Source organism: Moschus berezovskii, chromosome 27, assembly GCF_049115385.1.
Source record: "Moschus berezovskii isolate FMDL1 chromosome 27, NW_MosBer_1.0, whole genome shotgun sequence".
Taxonomy (NCBI): Eukaryota; Metazoa; Chordata; class Mammalia; order Artiodactyla; family Moschidae; genus Moschus; species Moschus berezovskii.
In genome coordinates this window covers 1,416,194-1,428,153 of record NC_142486.1, presented here as the reverse complement: position 1 = coordinate 1,428,153, position 11,960 = coordinate 1,416,194, and positions in this window count along the sequence as shown.

The following is an 11,960-nucleotide window of genomic DNA, read 5'->3' as shown; positions in this document are numbered from 1 at the left end:
TGATCGCCGAGGAATTGATCCTTTTGAACTGTGGTGCTGGAGAAGACTCTTGAGAGTCCCTTGGACTGCAAGGAGATCCCACCAGTCCATCCTAAAGGAGATCAGTCCTGGGTGTTCATTGGAAGGACTGATGCTAAAGCTGAAGCTCCAATACTTTGGCCACCTGATGCGAAGAGCTGACTCATTGGAAGAGTCCTTGATGCTGGGAAAGATTGAGGGCAGAAGGAGAAGGGGACGACAGAGGATGAGATGGCTGGATGGCATCACCAACTTGATGGACATGAGTTTGAGCAGGCTCCGGAATTGGTGATGGACAGGGAGGCCTGGCGTGCTGCAGTCCACGGGGTCACAACAACTCGGACACGACTGAGCGCCTGAACTTAGCGGAACCGAATCTTGCCTGGACGTAGATATAGGGCAGCGGTCCTCAACCTTTTCGGCACCGGGGGCTGGTTTCGTGGAAGACAGTTCTCCCACAGACTGGGGAGGACAGGGGGACGGTATCAGGGGGCTGGTTTCGTGGAAGACGGTTCTCCCACAGACTGGGGAGGACAGGGAGACGGTCTCAGGGGGCTGGTTTCGTGGAAGACGGTTCTCCCACAGACTGGGGAGGACAGGGGGACGGTCTCAGGGGGCTGGTTTCGTGGAAGACGGCTCTCCCACAGACTGGGGGGTCAGGCGGACGCTCTCAGGGGGCTGGTTTCGTGGAAGACGGCTCTCCCACAGACTGGGGGGTCAGGCGGACGCTCTCAGGGGGCTGGTTTCGTGGAAGACGGCTCTCCCACAGACTGGGGGGTCAGGGGGACGGTCTCAGGGGGCTGGTTTCGTGGAAGACGCTTCTCCCACAGACTGGGGGGTCAGGGGGACGCTCTCAGGGGGCTGGTTTCGTGGAAGACGGCTCTCCCACAGACTGGGGGGTCAGGGGGATGCTCTCAGGGGGCTGGTTTCGTGGAAGACGGCTCTCCCACAGACTGGGGGGTCAGGCGGACGCTCTCAGGGGGCTGGTTTCGTGGAAGACGGCTCTCCCACAGACTGGGGAGGACAGGGGGACGGTCTCAGGGGGCTGGTTTCGTGGAAGACGGCTCTCCCACAGACTGGGGGGTCAGGGGGACGGTCTCAGGGGGCTGGTTTCGTGGAAGACGGCTCTCCCACAGACTGGGGGGTCAGGCGGACGCTCTCAGGGGGCTGGTTTCGTGGAAGACGGCTCTCCCACAGACTGGGGGGTCAGGGGGACGGTCTCAGGGGGCTGGTTTCGTGGAAGACGGCTCTCCCACAGACTGGGGGGTCAGGGGGACGGTCTCAGGGGGCTGGTTTTGTGGAAGACGGCTCTCCCACAGACTGGGGGGTCAGGGGGACGGTCTCAGGGGGCTGGTTTCGTGGAAGACGCTTCTCCCACAGACTGGGGGGTCAGGGGGACGGTCTCAGGGGGCTGGTTTCGTGGAAGACGGCTCTCCCACAGACTGGGGGGTCAGGGGGATGGTCTCAGGGGGCTGGTTTCGTGGAAGACGGCTCTCCCACAGACTGGGGAGGACAGGGGGACGGTCTCAGGGGGCTGGTTTCGTGGAAGACGGCTCTCCCACAGACTGGGGGGTCAGGGGGACGGTCTCAGGGGGCTGGTTTCGTGGAAGACAGCTCTCCCACAGACTGGGGGGTCAGGGGGACGGTCTCAGGGGGCTGGTTTCGTGGAAGACGCTTCTCCCACAGACTGGGGGGTCAGGGGGACGCTCTCAGGGGGCTGGTTTCGTGGAAGACGATTCTCCCACAACTGGGGGGTCAGGGGGACGCTCTCAGGGGGCTGGTTTCGTGGAAGACGATTCTCCCACAACTGGGGGGTCAGGGGGACACTCTCAGGGGGCTGGTTTCGTGGAAGACGGCTCTCCCACAGACTGGGGGGTCAGGCGGACGCTCTCAGGGGGCTGGTTTCGTGGAAGACGGCTCTCCCACAGACTGGGGGGTCAGGCGGACGCTCTCAGGGGGCTGGTTTCGTGGAAGACGGCTCTCCCACAGACTGGGGAGGACAGGGGGACGGTCTCAGGGGGCTGGTTTCGTGGAAGACGGCTCTCCCACAGACTGGGGGGTCAGGGGGACACTCTCAGGGGGCTGGTTTCGTGGAAGACGCTTCTCCCACAGACTTGGGGGTCAGGGGGATGGTCTCAGGGGGCTGGTTTCGTGGAAGACGGCTCTCCCACAGACTGGGGGGTCAGGGGGACGGTCTCAGGGGGCTGGTTTCGTGGAAGACGGCTCTCCCACAGACTGGGGGGTCAGGGGGACGGTCTCAGGGGGCTGGTTTCGTGGAAGACGGCTCTCCCACAGACTGGGGGGTCAGGGGGACGGTCTCAGGGGGCTGGTTTCGTGGAAGACGGCTCTCCCACAGACTGGGGGGTCAGGGGGACGCTCTCAGGGGGCTGGTTTCATGGAAGACGGCTCTCCCACAGACTGGGGGGTCAGGGGGACGGTCTCAGGATGATTCCAGTGCATTCCATTTATTGTGCACTTTTTTCCGTTATTATTACATAGGCTCCACCTCAGATCATCAGGTGTAGATCCTAGAGGTTGGGGACCCCCGATGTAGAGAACTCTTCATGGTAACACTGACCTTTTTGTGAAGTTTGATTCTGAGCAATAGCCTACCTCACTCGCAGCGCACAGTAGCGGCCAGCACACTGTCCAGCAAAAGTATAATGTGAACCACGTATGTAATTTTGGAACTGTCCAGTGACCGCCTGAGAAGTGTAGAAAGAATCTGTTGGTTCAGTCACTCAGTCGTGCGCGACTTTGCAACCCCATGGACTGCAGCACGCCAGGCCTCCCTGTCCTTCACCAACTCCTGGAGCTTGCTCAAACTCATGTCCATCAAGTCGGTGATGCCCTCCAGCCATCTCATCCTCTGTCGTCCCCTCTCCTCCCGCCTTCGATCTTTCCCAACATCAGGGTCTTTGCCAATGTGTCAGTTCCTCACATCACGTGGCCAAATTATTGGAGCTTTTGCTTCAACATCAGTCCTTCCAATGAACACCCAGGACTGATCTCCTTTAGGATGGACTGGTTGGATCTCCTTGCAGTCCAAGGGACTCTCAAGAGTCTTCTCCAACACCACAGTTTAAAAGCATCAATTCTTCGGTGTAAAAAGAATCAGTTCAGTTCAGTCACTCAGTCATGTCTGACTCTCTGCGACCCCATGGACCAGCACACCAGGCCTCCCTGTCCATCACCAACTCCTGGAGCTTGCTCAAACTCATGTCCATTAAGTTGGTGATGCCATCCAACCATCTCATTCTCTGTCGTCCCCTTCTCCTCCTGCCCCTAATCCCTCACAGCATCAGAGTCTTTTCCAGTGAGTCAACTCTTCGCATGAGGTGGCCAAAGTATTGGAGTTTCAGCCTCAGCATCAATCCTTCCTATGAATAGCCAGGACTGGTCTCCTTTAGGATAGACTGGTTGGATCTCCTTGCAGTCCAAGGGACTTTCAAGAGTCTTCTCCAGCACCACAGTTCAAAAGCATCAATTCTTTGGCGATCAGCTTTCTTCACAATCCAACTCTCACATCCATACATGACCATTGGAAAAACCATAGCCTTGACTAGACGGACCTTTGTTGGCAAAGTAATATCTCTGCTTTTTAATATACTATCTAGGTTTGTCATAACTTTCCTTCCAAGGAGTAAGCGTCTTTTCATTTCCTGGCTGCAGTCACTATCTGCAGTGATTTTGGAGCCGCCCAAAGTAAAGTCTGACACTGTTTCCACTGTTTCCCCATCTATTTCCCATGAAGTGATGGGACCAGATGCCATGATCTTAGTTTTCTGAATGTTGAGCTTTAAACCAACTTTTTCACTCTCCTCTTTCACTTTCATCAAGAGGCTTTTTAGTTCCTCTTCACTTTCTGCCATAAGGGTGGTGTCATCTGCATATCTGAGGTTATTGATATTTCTCCTGGAAATCTTGATTCCAGCTTGTGCTTCTTTCAGCCCAGCGTTTCTCATGATGTACTCTGCATATAAGTTAAATAACCAGGGTGACAATATACAACCTTGACGTACTCTTTTTCCTGTTTGGAACCAGTCTGTTGTTCCATGTACAGTTCTAACTGTTGCTTCCTGACCTGCGTACAGGTTTCTCAGGAGGCAGGTCAGGTGGTCTGGTATTCTCATCTCTTTCAGAATTTTTCACAGTTTATTGTGATCCACACAGTCAAAGGCTTTGGCATAGTCAATAAAGCAGAAATAGATGTTTTTCTGGAACTTTCTTGCTTTTTCGATGATCCAATGGATGTTGGCAATTTGATCTCTGGTTCCTCTCCCTTTTCTAAAGCCAGCTCGAACATTTGGAAGTTCACGGTTCATGTATTGCTGAAGCCTGGCTTGGAGAATTTTGAGCATTACTTTAGAAGGCAATGACACCCCACTCCAGTACTCTTGCCTGGAAAATCCCATGGACGGAGAAGCCTGGTAGGCTGCAGTCCATTGGGTTGCTAAGAGTCAGACACGACTGAGCAACTTCACTTACACTTTTACTTACTAGCGTGTGAGATGAGTGCAATTGTGCGGTAGTTTAAGCATTCTTTGGCATTGCCTTTCTTTGAGATTGGAATGAAAACTGATCTTTTCCAGTCCTGTGGCCACTGCTGAGTTTTCCAAATTTGCTGGCGTATTGAGTGCAGCACTTTCACAGCATCATCTTTCAGGATTTGAAATAGCTCCACTGGAATTCCATCACCTCCACTAGCTTTGTTCGTAGTGATGCTTCCTAAGGGCCACTTGACTTCACATTCCAGGATGTGAAAGAGTAGGTAAAATCAATTTTAATAATGTGTTTCATTTAACCCAATGTATTCAAATATTATTTCTTTAACATATAACCAATGTTAAAATCATTGAGACATTTTTACATTCATTTTTGCATTTGAAGTCCTGGTAGTCCAACACATACTTTACTTACAGCATTCCTCAATCTGATCACTAAATTTTAATTGAAATACTTGATCTATATTTTGATTTCATAAAATTTACAATTGAAAAACTAGATCCATATACCCAAATTGTTCCAAACACACTTGAAAGTTTTCCCATAGCTGAATGAGGATGGCTTTCAATTAATTTAAAGGAAATAAAATGAAAAATTCGGTTCCTTAGGTCCACATGTTGTTGTTCAGTTGCTAAGTCATGTCTGATTCTTTGGGACCCCATGAACTCTAGCACTCCATCCTCCACGATTTCCTGGAGTTTGCTCGGATTCATGTCCATTGAGTCGATGATGCCAGGCACACTAGCTACCTGTCAAGTGCTCAACAGTCCCCTGTGCTGGTGTGTGCTGTGTTGGACAGTGTAAGGGTACATGCTCCCTAAATGTGGGTGGAGGAGTGAATGAGTAAGTGGAGCTAGGCCGGTTAGACCACCCTCTCATAAGTGTTTCATAGTCAATCTAGAGCATGTTAAAAGAAAACGTCAAGTAGCAAAATCACATGTGCGATATTCCATTTCTTTTTTTAAAAGTATTAAATAAGTAGGGATCTCCCTGGCAGCCTAGTGGTTAAGAGCCCGTGCTTTCAGTGCAGGGGGCGCTGGTTTGATCCTTGGTTGAGATGACTAGATCCCACATGCCATGTGGTGCAACCAAAAAATAAAAATTGAAAAAAATTAAGTAAATATTAGTATATGCATAGGTAAGATATGTATCATTGTATGCAATGGATTCAGTACGTGTTCACTGAGAGCCAGGCCTGCTGGAGTCGCCGCGTTAAGGCCTCTGCCCTGACGGAGCCGCTGCTCTGGCCGGGGAGACGGTGGACAGCTTGAGTGGAGAGTGGCGGTGAGAGAACCAGAAGCTGGTGGGGCAGGATGAAGGCGGCACCAGGCTGGGGGCGCCTCTGAAGGGGACGCGTCTGGGCTGAGACCTGGGAAGCCAGAAGCGGGGGCTGCGTGGGGAGGGGTGGTGCTGCTGGTGCTCCCGCCCGAGGAAGCGACTTCCCGGGATCTCGGGAGCAACGTGTGTCGGCAGGGAAACAAGCCGCCTGCAGGTGGTGCTCTCAGCCTGCCCTTTTCGGCCCATGAACTAGGGCTGCATTTTCGCTCTTCCCTTTCCTGCTCACCCCGTGGAAAGCCCAAAGAGGAGTTTTGCAGTCGTTTCTCTAGGATGTTGTATCCGAACAGGGCTGTGAGATGGAACAGGAGGGTCTAATCTGGCCCAAATCCCCCAGACCTCTCCCCTTCTCCCCTGACCGAAACTCTCTCTGCCTTCACCAAGGCTAATTCAACGTCTTCAAACGGGCTCAGTCCGAGTACGCCTTCTGTTCTGAAGACCCTGGGCGAGTTATTCATCTCATCTGAAGCCACTTCCTAGCTGTGAACTGGGTCAAAACCCTGACTTTGCAACAAGGTTGTGGGGCCCCTGGAGTGGGCAGAGCCTCTGCCTGGGTCCTGGCTGGTCCTGGGGTAGCTGAAGCCAGCGGCCACGCGCTGTTGTGGGTGCACACTTGGTCCCCGGGACAGCCCCCAGGCGGGGATGCTGGCCTCCCCATGGGGGTGGGGGCGGTCCAGCTATCCTACGGTCTCAGAGGCCGTGCTCCACTCGATTGCCTGCCATGGGGCCGTCTGTGGGGTGGCAGAGTCAGACACGACTTAGCGACCGAACAGCAAATGAGAACAGCCTCCCTGTTTCAGAGATGGGTGCCTTCACTGGGGTCCTTCCTGAAGACAGGTGGAGCTTGTGATGCTGTATCCCTCAGCAGGAGGGAAGAATGGGGGGATGAGCCGAGAGTGGAAGAAAATGATCCTTCTCTGGAGCCAAGCCAAGCCTTCCCCTCCCTGGCTCCTGGTATCTAATTACCTAGAGCACTAGGATTTATTGAGCACCCACTTGGAGCCATGCACTGCCTTAGATACTTTATGAACACTGTCTCATTTAATCTCTTCAGCATCTTTAACTCAGAGCACAGAGGAACATGAACACGCCCATTCACTTACATCCAGAGTTTTAAATGGTAACAGTTTACCTTATTTGCCTTAAGGTTTTTCTAAGCTAAAAATAAGAAAGGATTTGATTTTTTATCTCTCCTAAAGTGCTTCTTCCCCACATGCCCCCACCCTGTCCAGAAGATGCCATCACGTATCTATAAGTAACACATGCATTGTTTGGTATTTTCCAACAAAATTTTTACTGATTTAATTGTAGATTCACAGACAGTTGTAAGAAATAAAACAATTTGCCTAGTTTCCCTTACTGATGCAGAATTGCCATATAGCACCCCAACCAGGAAGTAGTGAAGTGAAAGGGGCTTCCCTGGTGGCTCAGCTGGTAAAGAACCCGCCTGCAGTGCAGGAGTCCCCAGTTTGATTCCCGCGTCGGGATGATCCCCTGGAGAAGGGAAAGTCTACCCACTCTAGTGTTCTCGGGCTTCCCTGGTGGCTCAGCTGGTAAAGAATCTGCCTGCAGTGCAGGAGACCTGGGTTGGATCCCTGGGTTGGGAAGATCCCCTGGAGAGGGGAAAGGCCACCCACTCCAGTACTCTGGCCTGGAGAGCTCCATGGACTGTGTAGTCCCTGGGGTCGCACAGACTGATACACTTCAGCTGTCCTGTGCAGGGTTCCTGTTTTACCCACGTTCATCTGCGTTGGCCCATTGTGTCTTTAAAGGTACACCAGTGGTATACATGGAGAAAGCAATGGCAACCCACTCCAGTGTTCTTGCCTGGAGAATCCCAGGGACAGGGAGCCTGGTGGGCTGCCGTCTATGGGGTCACCAGAGTTGGACACGACTGAAGTGACTTAGCAGCAGCAGCAGCCACACTGATACCGAAGCAGGCTGATGTCTGTGTGTTACACACAGCGCTGCAGTGAGGAGGCTTGTATCTATCACCCCTGGCCAGAGATCAGAGGACATGACTAGAAGGGGCATTTCCAAGTCATAAGACAACCGCATTCCAGTTTATTAGACGTTAGCAGCGTGTCCTCCACAGCATTCGCACTCCCTCCAGCAATGCAGGAGCATTTCTGTTTCTCTTCATCTCCTGTTCATGAAAGGGTATCTATCTCACTGCTGTTTGAATTTGCATTTCCCTGATGTAAGTGGATTTCTGATTTAAGCAGAGAAGGAAGTTATTAAAAGTAGATAAAATCTCCAGGAGGGCTGGGAAACCAGGCTCAAAGCTGAGCAGACAGAAATGTGTGGACCCGGCCAAGAATGGGTGGTGCAGACAGCGCTGGGTCCCAGATGTCAAAGCTGCACCCCAGCCCCTGATGCTGGTAGGAGCCCCCCGCCCCCACCCCCCAGACGTGGGGTGCAGGTGGGTGGCTGCCGTGAGTTATCACCGTCGCGGAGGCTGCTCTGCCTCAGGACCCCAGCTTCATGTCAGCCTGGCTGGGTGCCGCTGGGACTGAGTGCCCGACATTTCACCTCCAGGAGTGTCAGGAGACTCGAAGGAATTCCTCAAACATGGGAAAGCAGGTTCACATGCGGTATGGCCAAAAACCGACAGGTGAAAGCAGACCTAACTCAAGAGTAAGGCTGAACATCTTTTATGTTTATTGGCCGCTTAGACTTCCTCTTCAGGAAAGGAGCAAGGAATGTATATGTCTGTGTGACCGAGTCACTTTGCAGTATAGCAGAGGCTGGCACAGCACTGTAAATCGACTGCTCTTCCCTGTAAGAAGAGAATGCCTTGTGAAGACAGACACCCAGGGAAAAGGCAGCCACGCGATGTGTCCACAAGCCCAGGACCACCGAGCACTGCGGCAAACATGGGAAGCTAGGACAGGAGAGAAGGGCTTCTCGTCTGACAGGTTTCAGAGGGACCGTGACCACCAACAACGTGATTTCAGACTTCAGGCCTCCAGAACTGTGAGGCAGTACAGCTCAGTGGCTCTGATAAGTCACATGGATTGTGGCGCTTTGTTAGGGCGGGCCCAGGGAAGGAATACATGTGGCGAATTACCTTGATGGATTTAAAATGTCACACCAAACTTGCAATTTCACTGGGTCGGAGTACTTTTATGTATTGCTGGATTGGACTTGTTTATATTTTGTTTTCTTCTATTTTGTTAAGGACTTCCATGTTTGTGTTCACGAAGAATATTATCTGTAGTTTTCTTGTGATGCATTTGTTTGATTTTATTTTTATTTTTTTTACAGAAAAGGGATTTTTATTCATAATGAAACAAAATTTATTCCAGGGATGCAAGGATGGTTCATCATCTACAAATCAATCAAGGTCTTACACCACATTAACAAAAGGGAGGGTAAAAACAATATGATCATCTCAATAGACACAGAAAAAAAACATTTGACAGAATTCAACATTCATTTATGATAAAATCTCTTATCATAGTTGGTAAAGAGGAAACTTACTTCAACATAACAAAGGCCATATATGACAAGCCCACAGCTATCATACCAGTAATGAAAAGCTGAAAACCTTTCCTCCAAGATCAGAAATAAGACAAGTATTCCCACTCTCATCATTTCTACTTAACATAGTGTGGAGGGGGGCAAAGTGCACGAAGGGGAATCGGGAGTACAAACTACTAGGCGTAAAAGAAAGAAGTTACAAGGGTGTAGTGCACAGCACTGGCAGTACAGTCAATATTTTAATGACAACTTGACATGGACTGCACTCCATAAAAACACTGCATTATGTTGCACACCTGGAACTAACAGAAGTATATACTTCAGTTTTTAAAATGCCCGTTAATGGGACTTAGATCTAGGATGTAGTCAAGATAGGGAGATAGTAAAGTTCAGTGGTAACTGGAGACAGGGACTGGATGAATGACCAGTAAGAGTGTCTAGGAGAAAAGAGAGAGATGCACCAAAAAGGTCCAGGAAGCTCCAACAAGGCACAGAGTGAAAAGGACATTGGGGAGGTTTGTCTAGAAAGACAGCTGAAGAACCAGGAGAAAGTAAGTGGCTTTTGAAGTAAAAGTGAAACTAAACATCCAGGGCATGGCTGCTGCTGCTGCTGCTAAGTCACTTCAGTTGTGTCCGACTCTGTGTGACCCCATAGACGGAAGCCCACCAGGCTCCCCCATCCCTGGGATTCTCCAGGCAAGAACACCGGAGCGGGCTGCCATTTCCTTCTCCAATGTGTGAAAGTGAAGTCGCTCAGTCGTGTCCGACCCTTAGCGACCCTTAGCGACCCCACGGACCCTACCAGGCTCCTCCATCCATGGGATTTTCTAGGCAAGAGGACTGGAGTGGCTTGCCATTGCCTTCTCCGATGTTTGATTTTGGTATTAAGGTGATTTTCTTGTAATGTCTTTGTCTTACTTTGGTATCAGACTCTTACAGAAAGAGTTTGGGGGATAGTTTCCTTAAGACTATTTTTTTAAGGGAAGTTTAGGTTCGCAACAAAACTGAGAGGGAGATGCAGAGAATCCCCATGTGCACCCTGCCCCACAGGCACCACTTCCCACAGCTCTTCGGCGCCGTCTGCAGAGTGGGGGTTGGTCACCAAGCAGGAGTCTGCACTGACACGTTGTAATCACTCAGAGGCTCACCTGGGTTTGCTCTCGCCCTTCTTCGCTCAGTGAGCTTAGATGGGCCAGGGAAATGGTTTCGTTTCTTAATTTCCCATTTGTCTGTTGCTATCGTGTTTAGTCGCTAGGTCGTGTCTGACTGTTTTTCGATCCCACGGGCTGGAGTCCACCCAGGCTCTGTGGATCTCATGGGCTAGAATCCTGGAGTGGGTTGCCATTTCCTTCTCCAGGGGATCTTCCCCACTTGGGAATCCAACTTGTGACCCCTGCATTGGCAGGCAGATTCTTTACCACTGAGCCACCAGGGAAGCCCTTGTTGATACTGTATAGAAATACAGTTGGTACTTCCCTCGTGGTCCATGGCTAAGACTCCATGCTGCCAGCGCAGGGGGCCTGGGTTCAATCCCTGGTCAGGGAACTAGATCCCACGTGCTACAGCTAAGAGTTGGAAGGCTGCAACGAAGGGTCTCTCATGCTGCAATGAAGACTGAAGATTCTGCGTGCTGCAGCTAAGACCCAGCACAGCCAAATAAATAATAAAAATAAATATTCAAAAAAGAAATACAGGAGATTTCTGAGTGTTGGTGTCGTGTCCTGCATTCCCGGTAAATCCAGCTATTCTCATTCAGCTTGGGGTTTTGTTTTTAAGATTCCTCAGCTTTTAAACTGTGCTTCCACATGCACCTTCTTTCCAATCTCCGTGCCTTTTTTCCTGCCTACTTCCAGTCAACGCTGAGCAGGAGAGCGAACATCTTGCTTTAGTGCCAGTCCTGGGGGAGACTGTTTAGTCTTCCACTTGATGGATGATGGTAGCGCTAGACTCTCAGAGATGCTCTTTATCAGGAAGAAGTTTCCTTATCATCCTAGTTTGCACAGTTATAATTGTGAAGGGTGTTAAATTTTGTCAGAATTTATCTGCATTATTTTATTTTGCAATTTATACTTTCTGCATATGAGATACTCATATGAGTCTTCTGTTAATATGATGAGCTACACTGATTTTTAAATAATGAAACCAACACCGCATTCCTGGCATATGCTCTGCTTGCATTAGATCGCTATTATTTTTCCCTTTAGAAGTTCGACAGAATTCACTAGAGAAGCCACATGGACTAGGGGTTTTCTTCATGAGGAAGGTTTTTTTCCTTTTCTTTTTGGCCGCACCTCGAGGCATATGGGATCTTAGTTCACTGATCAGGGATTGAAACCCAAGCCCCCGCACTGGGAGCACAGAGTCTTAACCACTGGACCACCAGGGAATCTACAGTTTTTTTCTTTTTAAATTGTAAAATATACATAACATCAACCATTTAAAAAGTGTACAGTTCAATGGCATTCAGTACCACAAATTTATTGGCTTGAAACAACAAAAATGTTGTCTTACAGATCTGGAGGTCACAAGTCTGAAATAAGACTCATAGGGTTAAAATCTAGGTATTGGCATGACTGTTGCTTTTGGGGGTTCCAGTAGAGAGCCCCTTCCTCGCCTCC